The 21,787-nt window shown below is 45.1% G+C and overlaps 2 long non-coding RNA genes across 2 annotated transcripts in view; one reads left to right on the forward strand and one right to left on the reverse strand.

Moving 5' to 3' along the window:
* Nucleotides 1-1,098: 1,098 nt before the first annotated feature.
* LOC149352326 (uncharacterized) overlaps nucleotides 1,099-21,787 on the reverse strand; it is a 29,179-nt gene continuing 8,490 nt past the window's right edge. The window contains exon 2 of the long non-coding RNA XR_016290768.1: nucleotides 1,099-9,996. This is a non-coding gene — a long non-coding RNA (uncharacterized LOC149352326). The remainder of the gene's footprint in view (nucleotides 9,997-21,787) is intronic.
* Nucleotides 6,997-16,809, forward strand: LOC149352327 (uncharacterized). Its single transcript, XR_016290767.1, has 3 exons — nucleotides 6,997-7,336; nucleotides 8,825-8,880; nucleotides 15,179-16,809. It is a non-coding gene; the product is annotated as an uncharacterized LOC149352327 (long non-coding RNA).

Here is a 21,787-nt window from a genome sequence, read left to right on the forward strand (position 1 = left end):
TGCAAAATGCGAGATCATTCCCTGGTGTGCACACACTGCATCACAAGAGAAGTACATTTGGCACCTAAATTTAAATGTGCAGTATAGCGAGCAGTTAGCACCAGGTGCTGTACACAGACACGAGCACAAAATGAACACGCTTATTACCAGGCCCTCTCTGTGCACCCTCCCTATACATAGTGCGAAGACTGCTTTTGAAGCTAAGGCTGGTCACATTACAAAGAAATAAAGACAGCATGAACATGAGAACCGGACACGCAGCACTGACAGAAATCTCGATAGTCGGTGCTGTGTGTCTGGTTCCCGTGTCGTCCCTTTCTGTTCGGCGACCAACCTTAACTAGAACAAACAACTTGCCCGAACCCTTGCTTTTGAAGCATTTCACATTGCATGCAGTAAGTAGCACACAGTACAATGCACAGACTGAGCCATGTGTGTTATTGTATCAGCAGTAAACCACGTGCAAAAAAAAAAAAAAAAACGACAGCCAATAACTACAGTCGGTAAAGCGAAATTTGAGCGCAGCTCTTCACATATTTTAGTTTTGCAGTATGCTGAAGTAAAGATTTCCAGAGAGCCACCTGCCCCGGCGAGAGGCAGTGATAGGTGACATTTCGCCCTGAGCACCTGGCTATCACATACTTTGTACACAAGTTCTGTCCCGCCTCATACGAACACCAAAACACTTTCTTGAATATCTTTTTCAATGAAGGCAAATACACTGGCTTACACAAACATTGAAATTACTTGCTATTACATCTTAATAATTAAGTGTTCAGTGTCACACTATTACGATGCTATATATCAATTTATGCATGCCAGCACATCATCTCTGGCTGACAAAGATCTGACAAATCTTGCTTTTTGACAGTATGTGGGCACAGAGTCATTGATTGCACAGACCAAATATGACTATACCAGCAGAACGAGAACTCGGAGGATTACCTTAGAACTCATGTGCCTTTGAAAACATGCAGTGAACATGGAAACAATTTTATTTTTAAGGTGCGCCGCCCAGCGTATGCACATGCGTTCAGTGCACTCTTTCTGCGCCATGAAGGACGACTCGGTCTCAAGAGCAGAAGTACACACTGCCAGTGCATTCCAGAACATTTAATTCAGATAGGTACTACATGAGACGTAAGCAACGTATGTATAGCGTTCGCACCGTGCAGCTTTATTGCTTCGCTCTGTCCCGAGCATTTTTCAGTCCACTGAGGTGGTTGCGAGCCACAGGTGGGTTAGTTTTGCGATTATTCTGCCGGCAATTGCTTCTTTCTGTAATCTAGCAGATCTACGCCACCTTGCACCCACAACAGTCGTCAACTGGTACTGTCGCCATTCGGTGTCCAGATCAGTGTCTTGAAGGATCGAAGGCTGGCTGGAAACGACATGCTGCAATGTTCTCCAACCCTTGCATCACGAGAAAGTCAATGCGATGACATATCACAGCACACGCACTGCATCGTGATGATTATAACAAGAGTTATATGCACAGATATTTTCCAGAATGAGCTGGAAACACCCAGATCAGGGACGCCAGTACTGGACGGCGCGGGCTTGCGTCCTGCTCACTCACCTTTAGGGACGCATGGGAGGTAAACACGCATTCCATAGGCGGTCTACTGGTCACAAACAAAAAAAGGGGCAAATTTAAAGAACTACACACGCCACAAAGACGAGACACCGACGAATACTTCACTCGCAACAGCCGCCGACCGCGATTCGAACGTACGTAAACAACCGCCATGTTGTTTTTTTCTCCTTTGCTAACTGACTGTAGGGGGCGCTGTAAGAGCGCTAGCATCATCATCATCGCGCGCTCCCTCAAAAAAAAATTAAATACAAATAGCCGAAACCAGCAATAAACTAGAAAAAAAAAGCATTAAACGTTAAAAATTGCAACATAAATAAGAAAGTCATTTATGCAGTTGACGAAAATCAACACACTCATTCAAAGGAAACGCCAATAAAATTGATTCATAAAAATAAAACAAAAATACAAATGTGCATGTTTTCTTTTCCTTGGTTTTGACTAAAGCTAGGACGTGCGACTATTTTTTGGCAGTTTTCTAAATCGGGTCGCCCAGTGCGACCATAAGAAAATTAAGGCAAGAAAACTGAAAACGTAACAGGGGCACTTAAGGGTCAACATTGCATCGTCAACAATATGCACGCTTTCTCTCTTGCTGCTCATCCCAAGCTTGAATGCATGTCAATTTGCTGTTTCAAAGCAGAACGGTCTTCTATCATTGTAGCGGATTGAACCGAACCAAATGTACTGTCATGAACAAAGCGGTCACATAACTTTCACTTATGCAGCTCAAACTCACATTATTTATTATTTGAGTTTAGTTTTAATGACATGAAAGAACCACAAGTACCATTATAAATGGTATTTTTCATCAGAGCACTTCGGATGGACTAGAAGCCTTACTCCCAACAGTGTACAATAAAGCCATTCACACAAATCATGTTGGCAGCAATGTTGAAACTGTGTGCGTCCACCTTGAAACTGCAACGGATGCAAGACAGACAAAATTTTACCATTCAAAATCATAATGTGCCGAGATATTGCTGCAATCTTGAACGTAACCACGCTTTCCATTACAATCAAAATGACTCAACAGCACATGCAAACATGAGAATTTTTTTTTCACAGACATTTTGACACTACATTTAGTTCACTATTTATGCAACTTCCGTTTATTTGCACGATGGACACGAATATTCACATGCACGCCAGTCTTAGCATGAGTGCCATGCATACGTAATTGTCGATATGCACCCCGTCACACATTGTGCATTTACACATAAAAATACTCATGAAAACTCAACAAGTGCTCAGCAATTACTGCAGCTTAAATGGTCAAGCACACAGAACACGTCAAAGTTATGGTATGGTATAGAATATGGGGTTTTACGTCCGAAGGCAACATGGGTTATGAGGAACGCCATAGTGCAGCGCTACGGATTAATTTTGACCACATGGGGCTCTTTATCGAGCACTGATGTCACTCAGTACACAGGCGCCTAGCATTTCGCCTCCACTGATAGGCAGCTGCCGCATCTGGGATCGAACCCGTCCTTGGGAACAGCAGCGGGCACCCTAACCACTCAGCCATTGCAGCGGGGCAACGGCTGACCACATTATAAGCAACCCAAAGTCCAGGTCTCTGCTTTATGTCTTACATGTTGCCTAGGTATCGTCTACTTTTACTAAATCTGCAATCTAAAAATTAACAATAGACAACTTCCCCACTCCATCTAAATTACTATAATTGTCCCATGCCCTTCTTGGTTTGCTACACACTTAAGCCTATAATTTTCGGCTAGTTTTATCAAGGTGTCATGCAAGTGTAACAGCTGCCACAGTATGAATTGTGGATTCTAAGAGAAAAAAAGAACTCACAAATTTTGCACTACTTTGAACAAAAATATTCAGCCAATATATGCACAACAGGCATACACCAATAACATTTCTACCGCAAAACCGTGAACCCACCGTACCGAGGGCCAGTAATAGAAAATCACTGGCCGCCGCGGTGCCTCAGAGGTTATGGTGCTTGGCTGTTGACCCGAAAGACGTGGGTTCGATCCCGGCTGTGGCGGTCGCATTTCGATGGAGGCAAAATTCTATAGACCCCTACAAAAATTTTATTAGTCACCCCTTGTCATGCTAATATGCAGGTACCAATTATTTCTGTAACGTACCTCTTATCATTTCTGTAATACCCGTTACTAGGCCTTCAAGAAAATAATAAACTGAAATGTAGCAAAGAGCTGATGGTTGTCTTTTCATAGAACATTCTTCACAGCAGCTCTGCTTCTGAAAGGAGCACCTCATTCTTTGTGGACTCAACTAGTTTTCTTCTATTTTAATCACCATGAGGTCAGAGTACTCCAGTAACACTCTGACTCCTGACATGCTACACTCTAGTGAGCCAGTTTCACAACTCTCATAAAAGAATGATGAACTCAAAGGTCTGCCACAAGCATGTCATGGGCTACATCTTTAATGGAGTAGAGAAACCAAATTTTTGGATGCGCATTTCTCTTTACACTGATGCACTAGGCAATGCTGTACACAAGCCACCATGTGGATTTTAACTTTGTCAGCTAAATAATTTACAATTTAATTTTTTTTTCTCGTGTCATCTGGTTTCGGTTTTTAACAGCCGAATGACTGCTCTGAAGTCAGATACATGTTCAGGTCACATGAGGCATGAAAAAAGAGATATAATCGCTGCCTGTTCACTTTATGTGATTCCAACTCTTAGACAGGTTTGTGTACGAGTTGATGCAAATAACAATGAACAAAGCTGCAACAATACTGCTGTCTTTGTATGCCTCACATGACCTGAACACATCCCTGACATCACAGTCGTCGTTCGGTTGTTTAAGCTAAAGCAGTGCGAGAGAAAAAATGCAATTATAAATATATTGCCGCTTGTTGTCGCAATCCATGCAGCTGTCTAGTCTTTCTAAAGTACTGCGCATCATTCTAACCGAAAGAAACAACTAAAATTTTGTTGTCTCTACTCCTTTAATACCTACTGGGCCTTGACAATATAAAAAGTACCTATACATATCAGCGAACTGAGCTGCCAACCTTCAAAAATGTATCCACAAGCTCTTTTCACATTGTGCTTTTAAATATGTTGCCTCATACTCGTGATATACACATGTTCTGACTGTGCACATTACAAAAACAGTAATTCAGGAACCAGCAGACCCACCCATTCAGCAGCATGGCAAGCGAAGAATGAAAATTAGAATGCAGCTAGAAAGAAAAGGCACACAGCTTTTTCAGACCTTCTAATTTGAATACCTCAAACTTATGTGGCCAACTGTAAATGTTTCCTTAATGAAATCTCACACTCCTTTAGACGTTTGCCATAAAGCAGAGAAAAATTTGTCAACATGCTTCCCTCTAAAAGGAACAACCAAATATAAGCAGACAAGCCATGTTTACATTTCATGCATTTTTAAGCTCTTCACTGTATGCAGAGAAGCATGTCACATGCATGGCGTGTTGATGTTTGGTTTATGCTGCTTCTTCACTTTATATCGAAAGGTCATGGCTACTCTTTTTTTTTGTGTGTGTCCATTGCCCCACAGAGCTACCATCTATGGAGCAAGCTTATTTGCATTCAAAGGTCGCTTGCCTAGTCACTGCTGACTCCACACAAAACAGATTTTCCCCTCAAAACTGGCAACGTGCAGTAAAAGCAGGCGTGCAATTAATGTGACACCTCATACACTTCATAATGATGCAGTGGCCTACAAGGCCAAGCCAGCATGCTATTCATGTATGCGCACAAATTATATTCACTTATACAATGCTAATGTCAAAAAGAAACCCTTCTAGCTACAAATGCTAGCACAAAGTTAACGCAGCGCATTATGGCATGCATGGCACCCAACGTCCCTGTACAACATACTTTTACTAATAAGGCTAAAACAGTGCACCTGCACAAGGATAAAGGAAGATGAGACAAAACGCAGCATCTTCCTTATGCAGGTGTGCTTTTTTTGCCTTATTATGTCATACCAACTTGCCCATCAGTCTGTGTTTTCACTAACTGGTGCAGCAGAAAAAACAGCTAGCTGTGAAATTTGGAATGCATTCATGGCGTCTAGAAATTGAAGCTCAGAAAATGTAACACACAGAAAGTGCAAGAAACTGATCATCCCGAGTGTTTACGTTTCTCTCTGTGTTGTGTTTTACTTACCCCGCAATAACCCAACATCGTTCCCAAACAAACCCAAGGGCCACACTGGCTACGCGGATGCTGAAAGCCTAAGTCAAGCCTCCCACTTCATCACAAACCATTACAGAAATGACAGAGCAAGCAAAACAAGTTTCGGCCTTGTCTGGCTTTATTCCAATGCTGAACGTTACAAGAAATACACCAAGAACCACACGTTCTACTTAATGAGTATAAAAACACTTCACCAAATAGATAAAAGAAAAGCAGCTTTCTACATATTCAAAGGTTCGGTGGTGTGACCATACTACGACATTCGCTAAACACCTATCAGCGAAGAAAGAGGCGTACGGATCATAGTTCATGTGGCACGATGCGTCGCGTTAAGTCTCTCCGTGGGCAACGTTACGGCGTCCTACAAAGCAGCTGTGGCCTACCGTGTGCTTTGCGCAACATGGGTGTAAACGCGAAGTAATCCATTACAGCTTGGCTAGTTGGTGGGTAGACACTGCAGGCATATTAAACATTAAGACGGAAGATGTGTTGTCCTTTCAAAGGCTAGCGTGTAGTACGTCCAGTCCGCCTTCCTTCCGCATTTTAATTTTTTTTTAGCATAGCTTGTCGCCGGTGGGCATACATGCAGGACTCCAGGAACATAGTTTATATGTACCGCAACTGCCAAATGGCTCGCAGTATCCACCATTTTTATGCATACGAGCTCATCCTATCAGTACGTACAGGTCAGAATCAGTTACGCGCAACACAAGGAAACATAATTTTCGACACTCATCCAATGCTTCAAACCATTGCCTCCTTCTAGAGGAGGGAATGTTCAAACACGAGATACAATACCGAAAGGTGCCGAAGAGAATTGAAGTGACCTCAAATTCAGTCAAGCACCGCCTTGCAAAACGTCTCTAGGGGCTTCCGATATCATACCACGGCTGGAACAGGTCGCACTGCAAACTTGCATAATAAAGACAACACTAGGGCACTGGGGTACAAGTCCGGACGTTAGCGCGGTCAATATTACTCGCCATTGCACCAACCTTTGATGACTTTCACGGCAGCACTTACTCCACGCGTCAATGCACCGCGCGGTAAATAGCCATCGCAGCCATGTCAACAAACCACCGTGGCGTTGGCGATGGTCACCGTGGCAACCGTGGAGACGCCAGCGACCTAAAAACTATGGCTAGGGACGTTTCAAAATTTTGCGACGCCATTTTTACCTAATTTTGCAACAAAAAGTACCCAGAAATTGCTGAACATCGAGAGAACAAACTCCGCAGAACTGCGCATGCGCGCCCAGAGAGTAGGTGGAAAGGAGGACGGTTGGCGGATGTGACGCCGGAGAGTTTTTCGGTTTTCTGTTTTTGCGGCGTGTAACTCTCAAACCCAGACGCCTAAAATTATGCCGAGGAGGCTATGGCCGAGGCCGAGGATGGCGCGCGTTTCAGAGAACGGGCGAACTCGTGTATGCTCCAGCGCCTCGTTGCGCTATCTGCGCTTTCGTTTCTCTCTCGTGAATTGGCCCGCTGCTGTTTTGGTAGATGCGAGCTCGGTGAATTTTGCTCTCAGTTCATGGTTTAGGCAGTCCTACCTTCAACCTTTTCCAGACTGAGGTGAGTGCTGTCAAAATAATTCATTGTGCACGCGCGATGTTGTTTCGTACTTGCCCGCCAACTAGATAAAAGTGTTCGTCGTCCCTCTGTCACCGCCTTGTGGCTTGTTGAAAGAGCTGCTGCACGACTGCGCAAGTGTGTGATGGTCTCGATTATTAATGCAGCGTCTTCTGATGTAAATTTCGCGACATCGTGCGGGTGAAGGCGCGCGAGGAGACCGCGGAGTGGCGTCGATGAGGTCGTTTTTTCGCACTTGAAAGGACTGTTGCATGCTTGCTACTGTGCTCCTATCGATTGTCGGCTGCCTCTAACGAAGGTTTGTCTTTTTCAAGATTCATCTCCTTCGCTCATGGCCTCTGTACAATTTGGCCGCAGCTGTTATTTCTGTGTGTGCCAGCGTAAACGCGCTGGACTGTGGGATTTTACTGCCTTCCTCGCAGCTTCAGCAGATGGGGTACGTGACTTGCGCTGTCAAAGCGTCGGGATTCCCCGACAGTTAGGTGGCGTTTACCTGTGCGGACCAGTTGTATGTTTTCCTTCCTTTTTCACGCCGTGCTGCAATGCAGGAGATCAGCTTCTTTGTGATACTTCCGAAGAGCGAAAGAAGGGGTTGCTGGCCAGCGGGGAGCCTAAGTTTAAATATGAGCTGGCTCAGTGTGAAAAAAAAAACTGGCGTACCTCGGAGTGCCACGAACCTTCTGTACAGCATGAGACTGCAGCAATGCATTCATTGTGCTTATCCGCTCAGGCCCGTCACTGCCAAGTAACTCATGTGTAAGGCGACGGATGCCGCAAGGAATACGTGACTTCATTAGCCTTCAGCTAGCACTAGGTCGATGCCCATGGAAATATTTATCGTTTTACAACCGAAATAACTGCATTGGTGTAATTCTTTGCGTTTGTTTAAACATTTGGGATGCCTGTCCCTACCATAGTTTCCCAACACTTGTTCTGTGTGCTCCAATGCATTCGAGGAAGCTATGGGAAAGATTTCCAGAAAAAAATTAATGCATTCATAAGTAACAGGCAGTGCGTGCCTTTAAGCCGCTGCCAAGGGCACCGAGAGGGAATTGAGACAAACCAAAGATGACGCTGAGCCAGCATGTCTTTTGGAGGAGAGCTAGCAGCCGCTGTGTGGACTTCATGTGGCTGTCAAGGGACAAGGCAGCAGCTGCTATAACCACTTTCCAGCGCAGTTCCATGCAAGCAGCATGTGCAGCACTTACTGTATCAGTGAATCCACTACACTGTTTCGTTTGTTGTAATTAATTGTTTTGGAAATGCACACCTAGTGCATTTACGAAACAATTAATTCGTGTGTGTATCAACCAGCAGCTACCAATGTCGTTACTTTGTTTTTCTGCTGCAGCAGGAGCCCTCACTTGCTGTACTCAGTTCTGGGAACGAGTTTGTTGAATTCATCTGTGCAAACGGGCCGTGTTTGTAGCATTACTCTGATCTGCAGCGTGTGCCTTTGCTTATTTGCAGATCCTTCCACCAGCTGGATTCTACCTTGACCTCATTACCACAGTGAGCCGAGATTGGTATGGCGTAATGCATACTTTCGCTGTTTCCACCGGTTCAGAGCGTGCTCCTGGTTAAGTTTTAAAAAGTTTGAATTTTTGAAAGCATGCCCGCAATGTATTTACTTTTATTGTGGAGTGTGTATTTTGGCACCTCTGCATTTATGGTACGCTGTTGTTTGAAAAGTTATTCTGAGCACTTTCAGCTACATGATTTGCAGAGAGAAGTTGGAGAAACACCAATGCACCTATGTAATTTGCCTACGGAATGAAAGCAGCAGATTTAGATCTGTACAAGTCTGTACTAGATTCATAAGCAGACAGTGTGCCATATAAACAAGCTAGATTCGGACTCCTTTCAAAGTGGGGGTTTTGAAAATGGGCTCCTTGGAGTACTTTTTTGGTTCCCGAGATCAGTCTCCTTTCTCTTCCCTTTGCCCACTTTATTTTGGGGCTGATTAATAGTATGGCTACTGATAGCAGGATATTTCACTGTTCATCCAGTTGTTACAAATAGCATTTGGGTATTTTTGTCTATGTTAGGTAGGAAGGTGTGAAGTCGGGACACAGGGTTCCGCAGCAACTTGAGGACCCTTGTTCCACAGGCATGACCCTTGTTCAGTATGAGCACTTTTACAACTGATGGGTGCCTACAGAAATGACAATCTTTTTTTTCTTTTCCTGCGACCCTGCTCGCGTTTATGACCTGTGTTATCGAGTCAAACACTGGCCCGAATAAGAAAGAAATGTTAATGCGGTATGTGGCTGGGCTAACATGAGATCCTCTATTTATAATGTTCTCATCAAACAAGGGAAAGCGATAGAAAAACAAGAAATCTTGTTTGAGCAAATTTCCGGGCCAAAGTCTCACTAATGGCACATAACGCATTGAAAACATGTAAACAATTAAAAAGAGTGTATGTCGGCAGAAAAAGCGCATTTGATCTTACCTGAAGTGTAACAGCATGAAGTGACATTCGTCGCGACGTACTGTACAATGCCAACGGCGATTGCCTACCGTTGCCACTGGTACACCCGTGTGAAGCGAAACTTGGCAGCAGAGCGGCGCGTTCAGCAGTGTTGCTTGGTTGTGGCTGCTTCAGTGACCTTGTGTTATCAGACACCTGCACTAGTACACTGCACAGTGGTGCCTAATTACATTTCTGAGGTGCTATAAAATGTAATAAGTGAGAGGTGCAGCCTATACTCCCTTCAATTTTCCACAGCTCCAGCCAAACTTTCAGTGAATTGTGTATGCATGTTGGCAGCTTGTTCCCTTAAACCATGCTGAAAACACACTCTTCTTGCAAAATACGTATCATTGCTGGGCTTGCCGAAGTGAATTGTGGATGCAGCTACCGAGAACAGTGAACTATTGTCTTTATTAAATGCTGGAATCCATGCCTTTTGATCCAAAGGGGTTCGGGAATGGCGAATGACCCGACAAACAATGCAGGTTCAACAAAAAAGGTGCCTTTATTATGGCAACGTAAAACAAAGCACAGCATAAACGCCCGCGCCTGCGCGAGTTCGAAAAATGAAGCGCCTAGGCTAGGCAATGGTAACCCGTTCGAATAGGCATAAAGAAATTGGGCATAAGCGCCCGAGCACACACTTATGTATGACACAATCGGGCAAGCACTCCCGCCGTCAGTAGTCCTCTCCCCGCGAAAAAGCCCCTGGCCTTCCCGGGCTATGGCCGCCTCTGTGCCTGTTCCGCATCTCTGCCTTTCTTGTGCCGCTTGATGCAACGCGGCTATTTTTAGTGCACTCTATACGTAAGAAGGCGAATGCATTATCGTGCATCCGACAGGGGCATGCTCCCGACTGCTGGAGCCCATGACTGGCGCACATGCGTGCGCTAGCGCAAGCAGATGTGATAAAAACTAGTCACATTTGTACCCGCAACACCTTTTTCTGTTGGCTACTTTGACGAGCCATTTTTTTTCGGGTAATGGGCGATAGATAGATACAGAGAGGGCGGAAAGGCACGGATGTTAACCCACATGCTACAAGTTCTACAAGCGTTTTCGGGCCTTTTGCAGGGAGAGTTTGTTGATCAGATGTTCAACATTGACCCGCCTCAGAATCTCCGTCTCCACGCTTAGCAGCAACAAATCGCTCAGGCGGCTGTCAGTCATCGTTGATCAAAGCCTGTTCTTGATGAGTTCTAGCTTGCTGAATGATCGTTCGCCTGTGCAGTTCGTAACCATCAAGCACAAAAAAAGTCTAATAGCGACGTGAACATCCGGAAAGGAACCTTCAAGCTTTTCTCGAATTAGAAGTTTCAGCATGTCTGTCGCAGAAGAACAGCCTTCGTTGCTCGCAAATTAAATAAACTGCTCACGCTTATCGGGAAATGTGCCGGCCAGATCAGAAGGATACTTTGTGACGAGCCCATTGCCTTAGGCTGCCGCTGTGCTGGGGAAAAGCTCTTTCAATCCGCAATAACAGCAAATTGCGAGCAGACTTCGGTGTAAGCGAGCTATGAGCGCATGCAGGAGGTTGTTGATCATGACGAAGAAAGTCTCACAGCGAAATTTAGCTGAAGGATCTTGCGTCTCTGGTGTGCTTGTACATTCAGTGCTGTCGTGTCGTGTCGACCGTTTTGGTTTTCTCTGGGTGCTTGCCTTGTATGAAGCATTGTTTGATGCTTCCTTCACACAATGATTTCATCAGGCTGACAGCAGCATTCAATGAGAGCGTTGGGCTTTGAAGTGCCTTGCTGGTGGCGTCGAAATGTTGCAAAACTCTATCCCAAAACTCGGCCATCAGTGAAGTTTCCAACGTTGTCGTTGCCTTCAGCAAGCACTTTGCCTTGTGCTTCGTTCCTCCTCTCTCATCTTGACCTTCGGATAGTTGCATCAAGGGGGCTATGATTTCTTTAGAGCCGGCCACGAGAGCCCTCGTTGCATCTGCTAGAGCTGACCACCGCGTGTCTGAGACTTGCTTTGGGATTACCGCTGTCGCGTTTTGTTTCAGGTGGGTCTTGAGCACAGCCCAGCGATGAGTAGATGCAGCAAAGAAAACGTATACACGCTGTACAAACCTGAAAAAACTAATGGCTTGCACACAAGGGTCTACAGCATGTGCCCCGACCAGGTTTAGTGAGTGGGCAGCGCAAGGGATAAAATTAGCTTGAGGGTTGATTTTTTTCAATTGCGCCTGCATGCCGGAGTACTTGCCAGCCATGTTGCTTGCATTGTCACCAGTTGAAGAGGTGAGATAGGTATTCCTCACCTTCATTAAAATAGACCTGGCCGGTATCACCACAGACCTAGCAGAGCCTGTTGAAGTCACTGAGCCATCTGTGTAGACATGTATGCGGTGTTTATGGTTAAAATGCAGATGATGCAGTGTCAGTTGTTTGAGAGCAGGCAATGATACACCAGATTTCTTAGTAATTCCCGGAATAGAGAGGTGTACCCGAGGTTCATAGACTCCATATGGGTGAGCATGGTCTTGAAGCATGGGTGAACTGCGAAGGAAGATAGGCACAATGAGCTTGGATTACTTTTGCCAATGCAGTATGTGGTCTGAGCATTGGAAGAGCTTCAAGATGACTCGAAACTCGTGTGACGTGCCGAATGTGTGTTCTCATGGTTTCAACAGCAATGTATGAAGTAACGGGATGCCCCCCAGCGACAAAAATTGTGCCTGCTGTTGAGGCACATTTAGGTAGTCCAAGGCAGATTTGTAGACCTCGCGCTTCAACACTATGAAGTGTCTGTATGTTTGTCTTTCTAATATTGCTTAAAATGGGAAAGGTATGCCGCATATATCCCAGGGACAGCGAACGGTATAGTAGAAGCATCGAGTGCACAAATGTGCCCCAGGGCTTTCCCCCAGGAAGGAGAGAATATGAACAATCGCTGTCAGTCTCTTTCGCATGAGGTAGAGATGGGGACTCCACGAGAGGTTCCTATCGATAATAGTGCCAACAAAGCGGTGACTTCTCTCATAGGGAATGGCGTTGCCATTAATATATATGGGGTAACTTGTCATTTTTTTTTTCGTGTGAATGCCACGAGGAAACAGTTCTCTGTCAAAATATTTAGGCCCTGCTGACGAAGGTATAACGTCAGTGTCGTTGCCGCCTTTTGCAGTCTCACATGAGCTTAGGGATGGGTCACGCTTGATGCCCAAATACAGATATCATCGGCATATATAGAGATCTGAACAGATTGTGGCAATGAGTCAAGCAGGCTGATGAGAGCAAGGTTGAAAAGTATTGGGCTCAGCACTCCACCCTGTGGGACTCCGCGTGAATTTAGATGCAAAGAGATTGTTCTGTCTTGAGTCTGAACAAAACACGACCTCTCGACCAAATAACTGCGTATCCAGCTGAACATGAGGCCTCAAATCTCAGCAGTTTCTAATGCATCCAAAATGGCCTGTGTTACGTTGTTGTAGGCGCCCTTTATGTCCAAGAACAGCGCCACGGTCAATCTTTTCAAATTTTTTTGGTGCTGGACGGATGTTACAAGGTCAGCCACATTGTCGATGTAAGAGCGGCCACGTCAAAACCCAGACATAAATCCAGGGTAGATTTGGTATCGCTCCAGGTACCATTCCGCATGTGTTAACAACATTCTTTCCATGATTCTCCCGACACTGCTGGAGAGTGCAGTTGGGCGGTATGGTGAAATGTGGAATGGTGATTTTCCCGGTTTAAGGAGTGGAACAAGATGACTGGGCGATGGGCGAAGTTTCCTACAAACCTAGAACCTGAGTGACAGTGGTTCAGCGGCCCTCAGCTCATTGCTGCAAATCATCACCTCATGCAGTTAGCGCTTTACGATAGAGTTGATGAACTTGAGAATAGGACTCCAAGAAAGAACTTGGTTGCGCATAGTTACACGTTGGCTTCTCAGTTAAAAGCAGAAAAAGTTTATAACAGTAAGCCAAATAGATTTTTCAAATTATACTTTAATTGAAAAAGGTCACATCAGAATATTGACATGGATGCCACAGGTAGGCATCCATTGGGTATCCTTTACACGGAATCCCGAGAGAGAGGGAAATGCAAAAGCCACGGGTGTGTTGAGACGACGGGAATGTTGGACTGAGCAGCACCATTGCACATCTTGACACAGTGCATTACGACCTCCTCAAACACACAGGTAGCCAGTGCCAGAGATGTACATAATGTGTTACAGGTAATTGATTACCTGTAATTTTGTAATTAGAAGTAATTACAGTGGCCGCAACTGGCGAAGGTTAGGATCAATTGGAGAGACATGGGAGAGGCCTTTGCCCTGCAGTGGGCGTAGTCAGGCTGATAATGATGAACCTTTAGTATGCAAGACATGCAATTTGGCAATGGTTTTGTTAGAAATGGCATAGCATTTTATGGGTAATGTTTTGTTCAGCGGTTACAGTTGTTTGTAGTACTCCCAATGTTGGAAACAATGAATGGTGAGTGCAGTAGCAATTGCACACTGGCAAAACTAAGGAATCAGAAACTGAGCTTGGCAATCAGTGTTAACCTGCCTCTCTGCATTTTAAAGCCAGCACACTCTCGTATGTCTTGCTGATGAGTTTTAGCACACTGACACTGACTGACTGTGACTGACAGATGCAAAACACAGTGGCACTTTAACTGTGGCCATTTAACCACATACAGGCCGATTTTTTTTAACCTTTACAGATTTTTTTTTTCTTCAAAAAACTGAGAGATTTGTTGGTGCAGTCTGTTGAGCTACATTAGTACAGTAAGGCGGATATTAGGTACCTCATATGGATCAAGAATTAGACAGTTAGTTAACCTAGATGAACTATTTAAGTTTTCATTTTAGGGGGCAAAGTTCTACTGCGAAATTGCTGGCCTTCAACATCGAAGGTGAGTCCTGTTTTTAAATTTTCTTAATATGTGTTATCATTTGAAATATCGTCAAAAAAGTGCATTTGAAAGCTTGTTGAGCTGATTTTGGCACACTAATTATAGAATGCAGTCACTGCACCTGGCATCACCGAAATCAACTTCTTCTACATCATCAAATGCTCCAATTGCACCTGCTGTTTCTGACACGTAAGAAGTGTGGGAGAAGGCTTGTTATAAATATCCAATGCAGGAATGCAAACTCTGCTAGCTTTCAAATGCATACTTTTGGTGGTCGATATTTTGAACCACACTGGTAATTAATAAAATTTAAAAAATGCAGCTTACCTTCGATGCTGACTGCCATCAATTTTGCAATATAACCTTGCCTTTTGCTATAAAAAATTAGTTGATTTTAGTTAATTCATCATTAGTCTGTGGAGATGAATCACAGACACAAGTCATTCATTGTTGGGTCTCCATAAATTTATTTGGCAGGACCCGCTCAGCCAGGCATAAACGGGACAGCGTGCCGCCAGCATCCAGTTGAGCAGCCCTGAAATCCAGTCTGCGCATGCTTGGCAGGCGTGCTGGGGCTGTTGCCATCTTCTGCGGCCGGACCACGATGGCACACTATAGGGCCCCCCCTCTAGCGATGAAGCCATGAGCAAAGTGTGAATGGCGAAAAGCGGATACTCTTGGCGCAAATCGTACGCGACAAGGACTGGCACGGTCGGGTGAGGATGCAGCTGCACAGTTGGCGATGACGTTGGTGTCAAGGTGAGCAGTTTCAAGGCGGTCAACTGAGATTGTGTCCTCTCGGCCGTTGATGAGCTGAAGAAAGTGCTTAGAAGCCCACCGGAGCACCTGAACGGACCATCGTATGGTGGCTGCAAGGGTGGGCGTACAGCGTCGTGGCGAACAAAGATGTGAGTGCACTGCTGAAGGTCTGGGAGGGACATGGGCACGACGGAATACTGGCACTGATGTGGTGGAACGACAGTGCTCATAGCGCTGTGTAGACGGTATGCGTAATCTCAGATGTCAGCAGGCATGGGTGGCGAGGTCTAGAAGAATTCTCTAGGAACACGGAGAGTAGTGCCAAACGTTAGCTCTGCTGCACAGGTAGAAGAGTCACTGTGAAGTGCGGTGCGGGAACCAAGCAGGAGTAGGGGTAGGCACTTGATCCATGGCAAAAGAAAAGCGGATGCCATAACTGAAGCCTTCAACTTCCAGTAAAAATGCTCAATGACACCATTCGAAATTAGGTGGTAAGAGGTCGTCTTGATGTGATTGACGCTGGGGAGCCGAGTTAGGTTGGCAAGTAATGTGGAGTTGCACTGACAGCCACGATCAGTTGTAATGGTGGAAGGGACACCGTAGTTGCTTACCCAGAGTGTGATGAGTGCTGTTCTGATCGACTCCGCGGTTATGTCCAGAAGGGGCATCGCTTCAGGCCATCTCGTGAACCTGTCAGTGCAGGTTAACAGGTAGCGGTGGTTCCCGCAGGGAGGAAGGGGACCGACAATATCAACGTGCAGGTGGCTGAAGCGGGGAGGCGGGAAGGTGCCAAGCGGAGTCACAGTTTGTCAATGCGCTTTGCTTTGCTGACAGCTGAGCCATGTGCGCGAGCACCAGTGAACGTCGATGTTGATGCAAGGCCAGACATAACGAGCCGTGACAAGGCGCTGTGTTGCGCGGATGCCAGGATGGGCCAAAGAATGGGGGCATCAAAGACAGTTTGTCGGTATGGTGGAGGCACGTAGGGTCGAGGGCGACCTATCGATGTATCACGTCCGGGTCACCAAATTTGTGGAGATGAATCGCAGACACAAGTCGTTGTCGGGTCTCCACAAATATATCTGGCAGGACCCACTCATCCAGGCGGGAACGGGACAGCGCCTCCGGCATCCAGTTGAGCAGCCACGAAATCTAGTCTGCGTTTGCTTGGCAGGTGTGCTGGGACTGTCGTCGTCTTCTGTGGCCGAACCGCGATGGCATGCTATTAATTCATATGAGGCACATAATGTCTGCCTTGCTGTACAATCCAACTCAACAGGCCACATTGATGTATCTCTCATGCTTTTCAAAATAAAATTGTGCAAAAGTTAAAAAAAATCAACTGTATATCACATTTTACTGAGATGTCGTCACATGGTTTTGCACTGTTTTTGGTCTTTGAGGAAAGGAAATGTCTCATATCCTGGTGGGCACCCGAACAGCACTGCAAGGGAAGGGATCAAGGTGAGAGTGGAAGAAGAAAGAGAGGAAGAGGTGCCGTAGTGGAGGGCTCCGGAATAATTTCGATCACCTAGGAATCTTCAACGTGCACTGACATCGCACATGGGTGTCTGCATTTCACCTCCATCAAAGTGCGACTGCCACGGCCGGGTTTGAACCCGGGAACCCCGGCTCAGTAGCCGAGCGCCAAACCACTGAGCCAGATACACCAATAATGGCACAGTTTTGCTCTGCGGAATGTTGCTTCAGCTTGATTTATGCAATTTCCAGTGGTAAATAAAAATTATTCTGATTCCACGGGTATTATAATGCTTGGATCTGCCAATATGAGGCAAGGTCATTTTGTTTCCTACTTAATTAACCTAGTAGGGTGTTTTGTTCAGTTAGTCCTTTTAAGTCCGTAGGCAGTCATTGTCCATGCATGCAGCTTATCTCATTAAAGTGTTGATGACAGACAACTGCTTATGGGTCCCAATAATGACAAGTTAGGCAAGCCATTGTGCAGATCCGAAGCAGCGTCTGTGTCCCTACCTCAGAAGCACTGGTTGCACAAGCTTTACATGGGTGCCACTTTCGGTGCTGTGTGCGTGCCACTGTCCAGTTTCAAGCAAGGAACTGCTGACAACTGTTCAAGGTTTAGGGGACACGAAAATTTTCATAGTGTATTTTTGCATTTCAATGATGTGTAAGACATTACCAAACATAAATCACCATGTGAAATTCACCTGCGCTCAGTAGTGAACTTATATACAGGTGTCAGGCTTTTCGGTTTTTATTTTCTAAAATTTGGCTGACTTTTTTTGGCGCTTATTTCAGAATGAATTTTTTTCGGCAACATAATATGGTACTCTTGTGTGGTAAAAAGTCGCCTAGAATTTCTTTTAACCTTTTTTCAGCCAGAGATTTGATTTACTAGTAATCAACACAAAAATGGCACAAAAAATTTACAGCTATACTTGTAGGAAGAAATGCCATCACCTATAAAAAAGAAATGGAAGGAACTGTAAGTCAAAAATACAAGTGCATTTTGACTTGCAAAAGCTAGGTTGTCATGCTGATGTTGGGTTTCTGCACTGAATGGAGAGAGAGGTTGGGTCTCACGTGGTCTGCATGTTGACAGCGACAGAACTGCTGCTTAACCATCGAGGTAGCCGGAATATCATACTTTTTCGTGGCACTTGTGTATGGCTCCTTACATACAGTGGAGGAGCCCACTCAACTAAGCAACTGCACTAAGTGGGTGATGGCAGTTAACAACATGCAGCAGTTTATTTACAACCTGTCTACAAATGAACCAAGGTGGTTGCTATCATGCAAATTTAACAATCAGGAATGTTGGGCCAGAGCTCCCTTCTCACACAACTCCATCAGCCTGACCAACCTAACAAGTGCAGAGCGCAGTGGCTCCTCTCTTTTGGACTGGCGTCAGCACCCTGTCTTGGCCCTGCATGCTCTCTCCGTCACTCCACCAAAAGCAGGGTCGAGTCTCCCCTTTTGGCACCAGAAAGCCACCTTACCTGTAGCACGCTGATGCCCACGAGCACCTTGTGCATTCCACGAAGCCATTTAAGTACAGTTACAGCACAGACCACACACTCAAAACGATAGCAGCAACTGAATGGGAGCCACCATGCAGCTAGGTCTGAGCGCACGACTCTGCCCGCGCTCACTTCTTCACTGTTAGTCTCTGGAACGTGTGGTCCTCATCACGCGGTGTGGTGCTGAAGTGCCACATTTCATGTCCCTTTCCAAACCTGAGGAGTCTGTGTGTTGACTGCGCCTTGTAGGAAGGAAGACCTTCCAAGGCCTTGACTTTTCGTAGACCGCCGTTCCTGCAGTTTACAGCGTTCAAACAAGCCCACTCATATGGCACAAGGTGGGAGAAGGGAGAGAGGGCCCCAAGGAAATAGCTGAAGAAAACATTGAGCTAGTGGATCCGGCTGTTGGCTGTTTTATGACCCTCTGCACTATAGCCCATCAATTTGACTGCTTGAAGCCTCCCAGTTTGCAGAGGTGTGCAGAATAGCAGAGTAATATACCTTAGAACGCATGACTGCACTACTTAATCTTAATTTTCTCGAAGGAGCTAGACACCGCAGCGGACACAGGACAGAGAAAGAAGACGACACAGTTGCAAGTACCGCCGCCCTGTGTCGTCTTCTTTCTCTGTCCCGTGTCCACTGCGGTGTCTAGCTCCTTCATGTCTCACCAACTGGCCTACACATCTACCCTCCTAACTTAATTTTCTTCTTTGCCCTAGTGCGGTAACGTGTCTATTAAACAATACTGACTATCCTTTTTCACTTATAACCAAATTTTGAAAACTGAATTCGGTGTACTTTATTTTTGCCTAACCTTATTATTGGATTAATTCTTCGATGCAGTTTTGGTTTCAGCAGTAGAAAGATGGTTGTGGCATCACAAGTAAGCATCCGATCATGCGAGGCATACACAGTCTGAACTATAATAGCTCTTTGTTCACATGCTGCCATTCTGGCTTCTGGAGCAGTTTAGTGCTAGTGTTTCAATGCATTAAAGCTACAGAGCAGTGGTTATACTGTCGCTTCTGTATCCTTACATGACCTTGTACTTGCTAGTGATATGGCAACTGAAACTACAATGGAAAAAAAAAATAATTAAATTACAAATTATTTATTGAGTACTGATGAACTCCACGCGATGATCAATGTTTACTAATGTTTCGTACTTTATTCCAGGGCAAAAGCACACGGCGAAAAATTTGGTGCCTCTACTCCTTTAACTCGTGTCACCGCACTAGTCTGTAACCGGTCTGGCGTACACTGTGTAGCATTCTCCTTGTCCCTCATCTTTCATGAGTAGGAGAAAAAAGGCAATTCAAGAGTGTTGACAAATATCTCGAGAATGGTTAAGATCGTGTAAGGCAGCCAAGTTAACCTCGTCTGTACCTACCATTGCAGCCTAGGCCTCAAAACCAGTAACTGTGACGTGCACTAACCAATTTTAGTTCATTAGGACGTCTGGTTCCTGACCTTTTTGGTGTTTATTAAGCAAAAAAGATTACAGTGAAGATGAGAGCTTCACAGCAGCTTTTTTTTTCTCCAGAAAAATACGGCATATGGTTTCTTAAATTAAACTTGGCAACACGTACATGTGTTCCTGGCAAATGTGCCATCACGCAGGAAGAGGCAGAGAGACCAACATCGATGACTGGCATGCAGACTGGCGATTCTTTGGTGGGATGATTGGCCACAAAGATTTGAAAACAGCTGTATTCTGAAGCAGTTTTGAGGACAGAAAGGGTCGAGATTGTCAGGCATACTTTATTTAAGCACAATTTAGAACATTTCTGGTGACAGGCACACATCTTCATGAGAAGGCCTAAAAGGTGCGTAATTGACCATAGTGATTGCAAAAGCTTCGGTAACCATCTGGTATTTTTCAACAGCCATACGCCAGACAACTCGTGCAACATGATGAAAAAAACTGGATATGGCTGTCCACTAACAGCACTGTTAAAAATACACTTGACAGAATTCATAGCAATACCACGGCCATGCTAAAATAGAATACATTAGCTGAAAGTGGACACCGCATAACCACTGCCCATGAGCCAAGTTCTACAAAACGTGGATACAGGACATCGTGTATTTGTATACTCGCACAGCCCGATAATTAGATTGCACCTCGCCTGAAACCGGAGATCAAGTATGACGCTGAAGAATGCGTATCAAAAACAACCTGTGTGTACCACCATTATTTATTAATTACCCTCAGGGCCTGAAGGCATTACAGAGGGGAGTGGGATAACGTACAGTAAATACCATAAAGTACAGCAAGAAAAGAAAAAGAAAACGGCAAGAACAAATGCGGCAGAAAGACAATTATTGTGGGAAATAAGCCAGTGAAAACAAATTCAAAGAAAACACAAAAATTTGAAGAGAGAGACTAGATATGGCAGTATTAAAAAAGTATTAGTAATGTCAACTACATGGTTGGGAACGTTGTTCCAACTCGCACAGGTACTGGGGATGAATTTGGTTTAGGTTTATGGGGTTTAACGTCCCAAAGCGCCTAAGGCTATGAGAGACGCCGTAGTGGAGGGCTCCGGAAATTTCGACCACCTGGGGTTCTTTAATGTGCACTGACATCGCACAGTACACGGGCCTCGAATTTCTTCTCCAAAGAAATTCAACCGCCGCGGCTGGGATCGAACCCGCACCTTTCGGGTCAGCAGCCGAGCACCATAGCCACTGAGCCACCGCGGCGGCCAAATTAATAAAAGAAATGTTCAGTGTGACATGAAGGAACACCTATTTTGTGGAGATGATCTATGCAGCCTGTAACATGTAGGCCTGGTTAGCAGCCACCTCTTCAGGAGGGGATTGGTATCATATATCTTGTGAACAGGACATAAGCAAGAAATTTTTCTTTGGCATGAGAGCAGCGGCAATGATAAGGTAGCCTTCACAGCGGTAACACTGGAGCTATGGTGATAACTGGAAAGTATGAATCGCAATGGTTGGTTTTGTGCAGATTCAAATTCAGATGCTAGTGATCTACCACAGACTTATGGTACATACTCCAATTTAGACAGAACGAGTGAAGTAATTTTACTGAGCTAGAGGAAAGGTAGAATTTAGATGCAGATACCCTAACGTACGGTTAGCAGTGTTAGCAGTAAATTCAAAATGCAATTTCTAAGAGGTGAGAAGTTATATGCACACTGAAGTATTAGTACAAAGACAGTTTCCAAGGGAGCATTGCAAAGTTTAAAAGTGGCTGTTACAACGCCACATTAAGAAGCACACACTTGTTAATATCAGGTTGAAGAATAGAAGCGTAAGAGTCGCTGTTAATTTCAGAGCCTAAAGACAGAAGAGGCAG

This window comes from Amblyomma mixtum, chromosome 3 (assembly GCF_055824585.1).
Source record: "Amblyomma mixtum isolate Tamu chromosome 3, ASM5582458v1, whole genome shotgun sequence".
Classification (NCBI taxonomy): Eukaryota; Metazoa; Arthropoda; class Arachnida; order Ixodida; family Ixodidae; genus Amblyomma; species Amblyomma mixtum.